General features: G+C 47.0%; 1 protein-coding gene across 13 annotated transcripts in view; it reads right to left on the reverse strand.

The window, feature by feature from the left end:
* The window catches only part of LPP (LIM domain containing preferred translocation partner in lipoma), a 443,377-nt gene that overhangs the window by 196,948 nt on the left and 232,866 nt on the right, over positions 1-13,563 (reverse strand). The gene's annotated exons all lie outside the window — the stretch shown is intronic.

Consider the following 13,563-nt stretch of genomic DNA (forward strand, 5'->3'; position numbering starts at 1 on the left):
CCTCAGCCACAGTGTTTTATGATGCTACCATGGAGCCTAACCCTTGCCTACAGTCCTTAAAAAGAACACATTCGAACAGCGTGGAAATGCTGAAGTTCTTTAGGAACAGTCTGAATGAGGTCGAGTAGTTAGCAAGGACAGGGCTGGGAACCAGTGGCATTGGGTACTCTACTTTCATCCCGCCCACTCACTGGGTGACCCTTCACTTTCATCCACCCAGCTGGAAAAATGGTAAAAAAGCAGGCGCTGCCCCTGATCTAACCAAGCCGAAGTGATAGACAATGCATGGAAGCCGACAGGCCAGATAAATTATTCCACGCTTGTTTGCGAGCATTTCTGCAGATTCCGCATGCCCCCGATCTCGCTCAGCCTGAAGGGAGAACAGCAGCGAGCCTCAGCGAGTGAATTCCTGGTGCACAGCTCGCAGCAGCTGTGACATAAATCCGTCCTCAGCCCTACCGATCCCTGCTCTGCTCTGCTCTGATGGAGACTGATTTTCATTTGCTAATCCTAGCACTCACCACGAGTCCGTATCAGGACCCAACATGCACTCACTATAAAGCCTTCGGCCCAGAGGAGAAGCCGGGCTGGAAGCTTGGTTCTCAGTGCACAGTAGCAGTTTCCGGTAGGGAGAGATGGGCAGAGGGCACCAGGTGAGTCTGGTGGGCAATGAGGCAGGACCAAGTGCACTGATTCCCCCATAGTCCACCCCGCCGCAGAGCCCAAAGCATCTGTTCCCAGCTGGATTCATAAGTCGCAAGGAAGGAGCAAGAGCAATATTTACTGTGTGCCTTGTAGGTGTAAAAGGCCCTGTCCTACAATGAGTTCATACAGAACAGACCAGATCACCAGGGTTCCCAGCCTTTGGTTGTTTCAAGCCCCTCTCTCCCTTGCCCCTGCCCCTCACCCAACACAGATGCAGACTCAAGTCCTTTATTTTTCCTCTCTGTCTCTCGCCCTTTTTTCTCTCCTTCTCCTTTATTTTGTGCTTTCCTCTTCTCTCCATTCCCCACTTGCTGTTGGCGCTTAGAGCACAAGTTGCCACGGTTGGCCCAGAGAGCCGAGGTGCACAAGCTTTCGACCGCCTGCTGCCAGAGCAGCTTATGCTGGTGGCAGGTTCCAGAGCCTCAAGTCCTGGGGTGGGCAACTCATCGCCATGGCCAGCTACACTGTAGGACCAGGGAGAAGACAGGAGTGGCACTCAAAGTCCTGCCTGCCGCCACTGGAATATGTCTGCAAGGGAGGGTAGCTTTGAAGTCATGGAGTGAACTCCTGACCCCACTGAAGTCAAAGGCCAAACTCCCATCAACTTCAACAGGGTCAGGATCTTATCCATTCTGCTCTCCCCACCTGCATGGCACCTGCTCGTCCACGCAAGGATAAAATGACAAAGGAAGCGGCAGGAGCCTAAGTCCTGCCTGAGCAGCTTGATGAGCGTTGCAACAAACTTAAACGCCGAGCTGCGCCTAAGGAAGACTACATAGGATATAGCTCTGATTTGGGAAATTACATGAGTGAGGGCTACCCTAACGCACACGTGCAAGAGGGCAGAGGCAATTTACGCACGCTCACCCCTGCGCCCTTCCCATCCTCTTAACCCAGCTTCTTGTGTGGAATTGTTCAGCGTGCATCAGAATGACTCCTTCAGGACACGTTTTCTCTCCATTCTGCGAATCAGCTCCAATGCTCAAAGTCAGATGCCAGTCATCAGATCGAGAGCAGCCAAGAAATCCTCTCCCAGACGCGCAGCGGTATCGGATCGCCCTGCACTAATGACAAACCCTGTACCTGCTGTATCATCTCCTAAGTCCTTAGGGCCATTTTAGCAGGGAAAAGTTACTCACACTCCTTTCCTGGCCAATCTCCATTCAGAAGTGGTCACAACACTTCAGACAGCTATTCCCATGCAGCGCACCCCACAAGGGCACTGCACAGTGACTTCCCTAAGCAGACAACAGGGAGCAAAACAAAATACGCAAATGGAGCCTATCCTAAAGGGCACACAACTGACTCAGAACAATGCTCTGTGTCCCATACACAATAGTATCTGCCATGTACTGGATACACTAGGACAGTTCTGGATGCAACATTTGTTTCCACGAGTTATTGATGACCTTATAACCCACAAGTGGTAGAGCAGAGCTGGGCCACGACTGAGGTAGGAAAGGGCATTGCTAACGAGTGGAAACAAACGATGTAACCCAGAGCTGCTTATGCAACAGTGGTTTTGCTTTGCGTCTGCAATATTGGAGCACTGTGACAGATCAATGCTGTGTCCACTGCAGCAGCCGGGTCCCGCCAGTGAGAAGCAGTGTGTGAAAAGGAAGCGTTCTTAGCTATAACGTTACCGCACTGGGAGAGAAAGAGAGCAGAGGAGCTATGAGGGGGAGACAGCAGGAGATGCATACTGTGGGGTCAGACGGGAGGAGAGTACAGAAGCCAGGCAGCTGGGCAGTATTTGTCGGACCAGCCAGACGCTTTGGGGGTGGCTGTGCAACCTCATGTAAGTGGCACCACATCCACCTGCTCCCACCAGCTCGCAACCTGCCCCACATCTCTGCAAAGCTCTGCAGTCTCTGGTAAAGCACAGACATGGATTGGAATGGTAGGAGCAGGAAATGAAGCTAGTTGCAGGGTTGGCAAATTGGCACCAGGTTTAGACAGAACTGAAGCTAAAGAACTGAGACTAGGGATCTTGCTGGCAGGTCAGGAAGACGCCAGCTGTCCGTACAGAAGAGGGATATTTCATATATAATTGTAGTCCAGTTGGTAGGGACTGAGCTAGGAGTCCAGAGACCTGAAGACTACTCCCAGCTCCGTCACTGACCTGCTATGTGACCTTGGTCAAGTCACTTCCCCTTTCTGTGACTCTTTCCCCTCCCACCAATCATCTGCCTTGTCTGTTTAGATCTTCAGCTCTTTGGTGCAGGGACTCTCTCTCATAACAAGGTTCAAAAAAGAACTAGATAAGTCCATGGAGGACAGGTCCACCAAAGGCTATTAGCCAGGATGGGAAGGGATGGTATCCCTGGCCTCTGTTTGCCAGAAGCTGGGAATGGGTGACAGGGGATGGATCACTTAGTGATTCCCTGTTCTGTTCATTCCCTCTGGCGCACTTGGCACTGGCCACTCTCAGAAGACAGGACACTGGGCTGGATGGACCTTTGGTCTGACCCAGTAGGGCTGTTCTTATGTTCGTATTGTATGTCTGTACAGAGCTTTGCACGCGTGCTCTTGGCTGGCCTCTGTAGGTGCTACTTCAGTACATACACACACAAAACATTGATCAGTTTCCGCAGTCTGTCCCTCCAGAATGGCTCTCCCAATCCCATGCATTTCAGTGGGGTTGAAACCTGTGTCCCTAAGTTTGCTCCCTCAATCTCTCTACTTTTGGTTTTCAAATGGGAGTGGGCTTGCGTGTGTGTGTGGCACAGAGCCTCCATGCAGCCAAAGTCCAGAGCACCGTGTGCCTCGCATGTACACAGCACTTCCCCAGGTATGCCCCGTATTCACCACAATTACCTCCTATTTACTATGGGGGAAATGCCAACTGGCTGATTTTTTAACAACTACTGTACTCATAAGGAGCAAACGCAACAGACTAGCACTAGAAAAGGTTCAGAAAAGGGCAACTAAAATGATTAGGGGTTTGGAGAGGGTCCCATATGAGGAGAGATTAAAGAGGCTAGGACTCTTCAGCTTGGAAAAGAGGAGACTAAGGGGGGATATGATAGAGGTCTATAAAATCATGAGTGGTGTGGAGAAAGTGGATAAGGAAAAGTTATTTACTTATTCCCATAATACAAGAACTAGGGGTCACCAAATGAAATTAATAGGCAGCAGGTTTAAAACAAATAAAAGGAAGTTCTTCTTCACGCAGCGCACAGTCAACTTGTGGAACTCCTTACCTGAGGAGGTTGTGAAGGCTAGGACTATAACAGTGTTTAAAAGAGAACTGGATAAATTCATGGTGGTGAAGTCCATAAATGGCTATTAGTCAGGATGGGTAAGGAATGGTGTCCCTAGCCTCTGTTCGTCAGAGGATGGAGATGGATGGCAGGAGAGAGATCACGTGATCATTGCCTGTTAGGGTCACTCCCCTCTGGGGCACCTGGCATTGGCCACTGTCGGTAGACAGATATTGGGCTAGATGGACCTTTGGTCTGACCCGGTACGGTTGTTCTTATGTTACGTTATGTAACAGATTTTCACCAGTGATTTAGACTCGAGACAGCCCAGTTTGACGTTTGTGTTCATCTATTGTGCCCCGTTTCTCCAACGACACCACGGCCGGCCATAGGATCCTTTCCACACCATACCCCCTCGCTACTCATTGCACTGGCTGTACAGTTCTTCATCACTCATTTCCGAGATCACCAAAGCCATCTGCAGTGCAGAGAGACTCAACAGATGCAGCTGAAAACCAGCAGAAAGAGGCATCCTCCAAGGCATACGGAAAATAAAGCACCCGGCAGATTCGCCACTGTGTATCCCCCCCGAACCTAAAGACAAGAGCAAAGGTTTTGTTTCAAATCCCCAAATATACATTAAAATAGTTCAGAGGAGGCTGCCCCGCCAAACAGGCACGCGAAGACAAAAAATGACTCCTGCATGCAGGGTAGGGATCCAAGAGGCTAGATTTGATGTGAAATCACTGTTCCGGGCATCAGGGACAGGTTGGAAAAGCAGCAGTGCCCTTTAGAAATGGTGAGATTGAGCCTTTTGAAACAAATCTGAAATGATGAGAGGTTTCAGCAGATGTGACTGCCGTGATTTCAACAGACGTAGCTGAATCAGGGATCTAACAGAACGGAACTTCCCTGCTGTTCCATCCGGCTGGAGCCAGCCCTGGACTATCCTTGTTAGTCTTGTGATGACAAGAAGGATAAAAGCAAAAAGAAGTTAGGGTTTAATTTCTCTCTCTCTCCCTCTCTCAGTGAAACAACGTTACCGGATTTATTTTGCTGGGTTTTCTTGGAACAAAAGACACCAATGTGAGGTGAAGAATGGGCTGTTCAAAAGCACTTGGCATTCGCCTAGCTCTGCTCTCATGGAAGTCAGGGGTAAAAGGCCCACTGATGACAGTGGGAGTGGGGTTCGGCTCATGCTGAGTGCTTTTGAGTCTCTCCCCCTAAATTCTTCCATCTGCTGAACCTGGTTGAAAGTGCCTCCAAAGGATGGAGAAGAGGTGCACCGGGCTGGGGGACAGGACACCCTTCAACACTGCACTCCATCCAGTGTCTCTCCGGGCGGTGGGTGGACTTTACCATTCGCCCCATAAACAGCCAATGAAGAATAACAAGAGCACCAGCCAAATAACAGTGCCAGATGCCTCTCTTGGCAGGGTTCCCGTAGCATCTCTGCCCCTGTATGGCCCATGACATAAATATAACCTCGCAGGATGCAGAGGGAACAATAATCAGAGGCAGCGCTAGGGGCTCTGGACTAGGAGCTGTGTGCTTCTGAGTTTCAATCCCAACTCCAGTGCAAACCTACTGTGACAGCTTGGCTCTCTGTGCCTCAGTTTCCCCACAAAAATGGAAACAACAATCCATTTATGGGCTTCTTGCGTTGCGAAGATTAACCAGTGAACCTGCGGTGCTTGAAGATGCCCAGCGTGGTAAATGCTATGTGGTACAGCTGTGGCATACAGACAGGTGAGTGACAGAATCATTTGCTAAGCACGGCTAAGACAGAGCTACTTCTGTACCTTCATGAGCAGCCTACAACCTCGCCACAGACGTGGGATGTGTTCGTTGGTGCCTTTCCTCTGACTGCTGGGTTCAGCCGCATTCTGGATTCACGCCCAATGCCATGGGATGAGTTTGGGTCTTGGTAATATATCCCCCCTGGTAGTTCACAATACTGATCCATTCAGGAAGCATTGGGGCACAGAATGCTGCCTGGCCGCCACCTTCTTCCTTATAGGTTTGTTAGTGGATAGATGATGTAGCTAACCAGCTGACTGCAACTGGCAGGCTGCAACCACCATATCACGGCCACTAGGTTCTTCCTCATCAGAGAAGCTTCCCGCACCAGCCCCAGCCAGAGGTCTAGATCAGAAGCCCCTCACAGGTCACAGAAGCGGCAGAGTGTCGAACATTTACAGGCAAGGACATGCCGGCAAATTCATGGAAATACCATCTTGAATATCCACCAATCTGCCTCTCTTAAGGACAAGCCATAATTCACAGTGTAGGCCATAAAATCCCTAGCATACACACTATGCTGCAGGCAACAGGGCTGGCACAGAGTCTTTCCAACATTCTTTTGAGAAAGAAGCGGGTGGGGAGGAAGGCAGTGTCTTTATTATTCATGATCTGTAGCACAGTGGCACCTGTCGGTCTCCCCAGAGATCAGGGCCCTATCGTGCTAGGCATTGTTCGTAAGTATAGTAAGATGCCGTCACGCCCTGAGGAGTTTACAGTCTAAGACGACAACAGACCAAAAGAGAGAGAAAGGAAAGTAGGCACAGAGAGAAGCAGCAATTTGCACACAAGCAGGTCATCTGGAAACAGAACCCTGGTCTTCCTGAGGCCTCAGCCAGTACTCTATCCAACAGGCCACCATAATGTCTCTTTCGTTTTCCATATTCAAGTTTCCTGGTCCTGATGGAGCACATTAGAAGAACAGAAGTGCCTGTCAACGCTATCGAGCTCCAAATAATCATTCGAAATAAATCCACAGCCAATTAGCAGCCTAGAGCTGAAATCGCTTGCCGCGATGAGGATCGACTTGTGGGCAAGGAGCCATTGCGTTTCCGCACTATAGACGGTGCCCAGATCCTGTCAAAACTGGCCAGTTACCTCGTGTTGAGGAGCTGTGCCACCACGGCAGATGGCAAGGAGAACGGCATGCCAGAGAGCCCTCCACTACTGCACTGATTTCCAAGGAGCTTCTGGGCTAACACTGAGGGGCTGAGTCCCTGCGCTGCAAGCATCCGAGGTGCGGTTTGGTTGCTGCTTCCAAGGTCACCAAAGAAGCTTTTGGCTTTGGGCACTCAAGACTGTGTATCTAGCAAGGGAGGAGAAAGAAAGCTTCTGCCCTTGAAACGCTCTTCACCGGTAGAGCTCAGCTAAAGGGAATCTGTGCCTTCTACCATGTTTCCTACTGACCTGCTAGACCTGGTGCTGAAGGTGGATTATCCAGGGCATTTGCCATACAATCAGTACAGAAGCATGTCAACAGAAGACAACAAAATTTAGAATGGTATGCTTGGGGCCGCAAGAGCACCATTATGTGGGCGAGAAAACTAGTTTGAGAAGGAGGCTGCGGCAGCAGCTGCAAACAATGCAGGAAGCACCTTGCGGCACCAATAGGCTCCAAAAAGTGTCTTGACAAATGACAATGCAGAGGGTCTGTATCAGCTCTCGCTCAATGATTCCAGATCACACTGCTCGGTGTACAAGCTGCACGAAACAATTTCTAACTGCCAGCCCAGAAAATTCCATATGAGAAGCTGGAAATCAAGCCACAGTCTCTCCTTCTGCCGCTTATAGAAGCGAGGCTCGCGTGACAGCTGTGCTGAAGATGCCTGGAAGAGAACAGTATCTGTCTTGCTCTTCCACAGCTGGGTTGGCTGGGCAGTGTGAACAGGCACAAACACTGGAATCTAGGCTGGCTTAGGGCTCAGATTTCGAGGCTGAACTAGGATTAAGGTTCAGTAGTGCTCAAATCTCGCTAGATCAAATTTCCACCATAGGACAGCATTTTCAATAGGTTTAGACTAAAAGGCCACACACTTCACTGCCTCTGGAGGCCTAGCTCAGTGACAGAGAGCAGCATGTGAAGCAGCTGTCTACAGAGAAAAAGAGAAGCAGTTCCAAGGATCTGACAGACCAGCAGCACATTGGGTTTGCCAATACTTCAGGATGCTGGTGTACGCTGTGCTACCAGATGCAAAATCCGCAGCGAGCTGAGAAGTATATTCATAAACTAAGAAGGTACATCAAGATGTCTGAAAACTGAATAGGGTGGGGAGGAATAAAACTAGTTTATTTTTCCATTAAGGCAATTTAATGTTCCCCGGGTGGAATTACAACCGCTCGTCCTTGGGAATTAAATTGAATTAGCAAAACGTTTTTGTTCATCAGCAGAATATACAATAGAAAATGGAACATGTCACTTTTTCTTTACGTCTTCTGCAGGACGATGCGCCTTTCTATTCATGGGGCAAGACAAAGCCCATCGGCCGGCCATAAAACCCTCCTGAACCAGCAAGACTGTTGGTGACTGTAGCTAACTTCACAGGAGCAAGGAATACAACCTTTTCCTTTGCTTTAATAAAAATTCCATTAGGGCTCATTATTGATAATTATGGCCACTGTTAAAGTTTCCCATTTCCTTGCCCATTTCCCCCACTAACTTAAAATATGCTCCAGTCTCATCACAAATTAATGTTTAATTAGCCATTAAGTTGAGTTAATGTTCCCGGCACAGTATGTTGCCTGCAGAATAACTGGGAACTAAAACTACATATTGGCTATTTCAGCATCTGCCTCTAGTGGGACCCACAACCAAACAGTAACCAACTACCTCCAATATATATAGTCACAAAATGCTATAAATATAGTACAGTAGAAGCTCAGAGTTCAGAGCACCAGAGTTACGAACTGACCAGTGGACCAAACACCTCGATTGGAACTGGAAGCATCCTATCAGGCAGCAGCAGAGACTGGGGCGGGGAATACATAATACTGTGTTAAACATAAACTATTAAAAAACGAAGGGACAGCAGCAATTTTCTTTTGCACAGTAAAGTTTCAAAGCTGTATTTAGTCACTGTTCAGCTGTAAACTTTTGAAAGAACCACCATAACATTTTGCCCAGACCTATGAACCAATAAGGGTCAAGATAACACACTTGTACACAGTATAACTGATTAACAAGCCTTATTTTAAAAGCCCCTCCAAACAAAATTCTATCAGCAGAGAAGTCACAGTAATTTTTTATTGCGCCAATCACTTAAATTATACAACTGGAGATAAGGCGCGCAGGAGGCGCACAGACTTGGGGTGGGGGCTATCTCCTGGAAAGCAGTGACTATGAAAAGCATTTAGTGGTTAGAGTGGACAAGCAACACAACTTGAGCCTCCAGTGTGATGCTGTGCCAAAAAAGAGCCAATGCTTCCCTCAGATGTATAACCAAGGTACTAGCTCACAGGAGCAGGGAGCTGATTGATCTCCAGATACAGCACTGGCAGGACTGACACTAAAAGACAGTCTACAGTTCTAGCGTCCACCTTTTAAAAAGGATGCTGGAAATTTGGACAGGAGACAGAAAAAGCCACAAAAATGATTCCACAGCCAGATAAAATGCCTGGCAATGAAAGACTTAAAGAGCTCAGTCAGTTTAGCTTATGAAAAAGCAGACTGGGAGGTGTCTTAATGACTGTTTCCAAGTACCTTCACGGGGAGAAAATACCAGGTACTAGCACAGCGGTTCTCAACCTTTTTAAGCTGAGCCCCCTCTTAGACTTACAATTTTTGGTTGCACTCCCCACCCCCAACCCAGATGAAAACAGACACATGCAAGGCTGGATGGCCTGCTGAGATGAGTCGGGGGTGGAGGGGGTGCTCCCTCCCCGAGTCCCACTGTGCGGAGCCACCGTCACTGCTCCCTCCCCCCAAAAAAATTCTTCCACATCCCCATAGGGGGGCACACCCCACAGTTTGAAAAGCTCTGTACTGAAGGGATCTTTAATCTAGCAGAGAAAGGCAAGAATGAATGGCTGGAAGCTGGAGCCAGACAAATTCAAATTAAAATCCTGGCACAAACTGTTAACAGCAAGGGTGATTAACCACTGGAACAAACTTCCAAGGGAAGTAGGAGATTCTCCACCTCATGATGTCTTCAGATTAATCCTCAATGGCTTTCTGGAAGAAAAGCTTTAGTGAAACAAGTTTCAGAGTAGCAGCCATGTTAGTCTGTATCCACAAAAAGGACAGGAGTACTTGTGGCACCTTAGAGACTAACAAATTTACTTCAGCATGAGCTTTCGTGAGCTACAGCTCACTTCTTCAGATGCACAGAATGGAACACGCAGACAGGAGATATTTATACACACAGAGAACATGAAAAGGTGGAAGTACGCATACCAACAGGAAGAGTCCAATCAATTGAGATGAGCTATCATCAGCAGGAGAAAAAAAACTTTTGAAGTGATAATTAAGATGACCCATAGAAGGTGTGAGGAGAACTTAACATAGGGAAATAGATTCAATTAGTGTAAAGACCCAACCATTCCCAGTCTCTGTTTAAGCCTGAGTTAATTGTATCTAATTTGCATATTACTTCAAGTTCAGCAGTCTCTCTTTGGAGTCTGTTTTTTTAAGTTTTTTTGTTCCAAAATTGCCACCTTCAAGTCTGTCACTGAGTGGTTAGAGAGGCTGAAGTGTTCTCCCACTGGTTTTTGAATGTTGTGATTCCTGATGTCAGATTTTTGTCCATTTATTCTTTTGCGTAGAGACTGTCCGGTTTGGCCAATATACATGGCAGAGGGGCATTGCTGGCACATGATGGCATATATAACATTGGTAGATGTGCAGGTGAACAAGCCCCTAATGGCATGGCTGATGTGATTAGGTCCTATGATGGTGTCACTTGAATAGATATGTGGACAGAGGTGGCATCGGGCTTTGTTGCAAGAATAGGTTCCTGGGTTAGTGTTTATGTTGTATGGTGTGCAGTTGCTGGTGAGTATTTGCTTCAGGTTGGGAGGCTCTCTATAAGCGAGGACTGGCCTGTCTCCCAAGATCTGTGAGAGTGAGGGATCGTCTTTCAAGATAGGTTGTAGATCTTTGATGATGCGCTGGAGAGGTTTTAGTTGGGGGCTAAAGGTAACGGCTATTGGCGTTCTGTTATTTTCTTTGTTGGGCCTGTCCTGTAGTACGTGGCTTCTGGGTACTCTTCTGGCTCTGTCAATCTGTTTTTTCACTTCAACAGGTGGGTATTGTAGTTTTAAGAATGCTTGATAGAGACCTTGTAGGTGTTTATCTCTGTCTGAGGAATTGGAGCAAATACGGTTGTATCTTAGAGCTTGGCTGTAGACAATGGATCGTGTGGTGTGTCCTAGATGGAAGCTGGAGGCATGTAGGTAAGTATAGTGGTCAGTGGGTTTCCGGTATAGGGTGGTGTTTATGTGACCATCGCTTATTAGCACAGTAGTGTCTAGGAAATGGACCGCTTGTGTGGATTGGTCTAGGCTGAGGTTGATGGTGGGATGGAAATTGTTAAAATCACAGTGGAATTCCTCGAGGGCTTCTTTTCCATGAGTCCAGATGATGAAGATGTCATCAATGTCTTTTGATTAGCAGCCAGTTAAGAGCACGTGCTTAATTCCAGCTATATTTAATCTTCAATGAGACTTACGCAGATCCTTAGGGACTTAGGTGAATTGTGGTTTTAGCTCTGAAATCCACCTCTTTTCTGTAATATCATTGTCAAAAGCTGGAGATGCCCAGATTCTAATTTCTTCCCATGCTTCCCTCCTCTGTACCATTTAACTTTCTCTAGCCTTCAGTTATTTCTTGCTTCCTCTTTGCTGTCCCATGCTCGTCTGTTTGTTGTGACAGTTTAATAAAGAACTTATTCAAAGGGACATAGTCTAGCAGTTTTGATCAAAGATGGAGGTTTTGTTCAAACGAACCATTTTACAAAACCAAATCTGAACAGGGATGTTGTAAAAACTCTTATCGGAACTCAAACATGTTAGAAACCTACATTCAGCAGCCTGGCATCCTGGCAGCACTTCAACATGTACTCAACTTTATGCATGTGCTTAAACCCTATTGACTTCACTGTGACTTAAGCATCCACTGAAGCACTTTCCTGAATAGGTTCTCTGAAAACCACAGTGTCAAATTGACAAGGAGAAAAGAAAGCGAACTTGACTATTTTCATTGTCCAAGCTGAGTAAAGCACAGAAATTAAATGAAAAGCATCACTTGGGGAAAGCAAAATAGATCTTTAAAGCTCTTTCAGTTATAATAGCCATGTTTCTTTTGCAAGCTAAGGAATTTTGTTTTTTTAAACAAAGTGCTGGGTTGAGTGGTTTATTTAGTTTTTGAGTCTGCAAAACACATGGAGATAAAAGGAATATTTAACCCTTTATTTCTTCAATGCTTACAGTATTCCAACACTGTAGCTGCATGCTCCAGACCAGTTGCTAGGGAAGGATGGAAAGGGTTGGTTGCAATCTCTCTTGGTTTACCCACTTCCTTACAGAACAGAAGCTTGCAAGGACCGAAGAGCCTCCCAAAGCGTCTGGCAAACTGGACTCAGGCTTCAGGCAAACACATATATAGATCATGTAAAAGTCAATGGTTCAGGCTCAGTTTCACTTTGAGATTTTGAGTCTTCTTGCACCTGAAACTCCATGCAAAGCCAACAGTACCACTGAAACCTTGGCGAGGGCTCCCTGAGAACAGACAGGTGGATATTTTGGGTCTCACCCTGTAAACTGGAATTCTGAATGGATGATGCATCTGGACAGGTTGCTCATTCTTGCTTCTCACAAAGACAGCTAGCTCTGGCCTGGTGGCTAGAATTTCAGCACTCCACACCCACTCTCCAACCGGCTACTTTCTTAGCACATAGCACAATAGCTAGTGCACCTGTCTGGTGTCTCCCCAGGAAAGGGGAGAGGATTATAGGTCACTCTCTAGGGACAGGACATTCCCACGCAGCAGGCTGAGGAGAAAGGGCATTTGCTGGTTCCAGATAAGTAGGCACCTCTTCACAGATGCTCCTGCCATTTTGATCCTCATAGGAAAGCAGAGCTCCTTTGCACGCACCAGGCAGAGAATGGCTGGAGGGGAGAGGCAGGCTGCAGCAGCTATGGGCATGCCAACACAGTCATGATGGAGCAGATAAATAGGCTGTGCTGGGCCTCCCTCAAAAGAACCACCAACCATCATACAACTTTAGTCAAAACTCAGATCTAACACCCATCTCTGCCACTGACTCCCTGTGCAGTCTCAGGGAAATCACTTCATCTCCGTGCCTCAGTTTCCCCACTGGTAAATCAGGGCCATTAATATTTCCCCCACCATACAAGAGTGATATGCCATCTCCTAAAATTTTCCTCAAAATCCATTTTTTTTTTGGTTGGATAATGGCTTTCCCAGGAAACACAAATGTGAAAATAAGGTTGAACATTTTGCTTTTTTCTTGAAAATTTTTTCAAAAGAAAATGTTTGACAAAAATGAAAACTTTGGTTTTGTCAGAATTTTTCTTGGAGGGAAAAAGATCATTCCCCCAAATGATCCAAGAAATGTCCGAACTGAGCCTACTCTAGAGTACATAAAATTGCTGACTCATTAAGAACGGGAGTTGCTTTAGAGATGTGTGCTCCATCCCTTTCTCCTGGTTTCCTTTACCAACTCTACCTTCCTGTGCCTCATACATCCCAGAGGATCAGAGCTGACGTATTTATGCCCAATGGGGCTGAGGCTTTGAAACAGGGAGAAGGATGTGATTTGGATGAACCACCATTTTCACTCCGAAAACTCTCATAGACTCATAGACTCATAGGTCAGAAGGGACCAATATGATCATCTAG

Source organism: Gopherus evgoodei, chromosome 9 (assembly GCF_007399415.2).
Source record: "Gopherus evgoodei ecotype Sinaloan lineage chromosome 9, rGopEvg1_v1.p, whole genome shotgun sequence".
NCBI classification, from domain to species: Eukaryota; Metazoa; Chordata; order Testudines; family Testudinidae; genus Gopherus; species Gopherus evgoodei.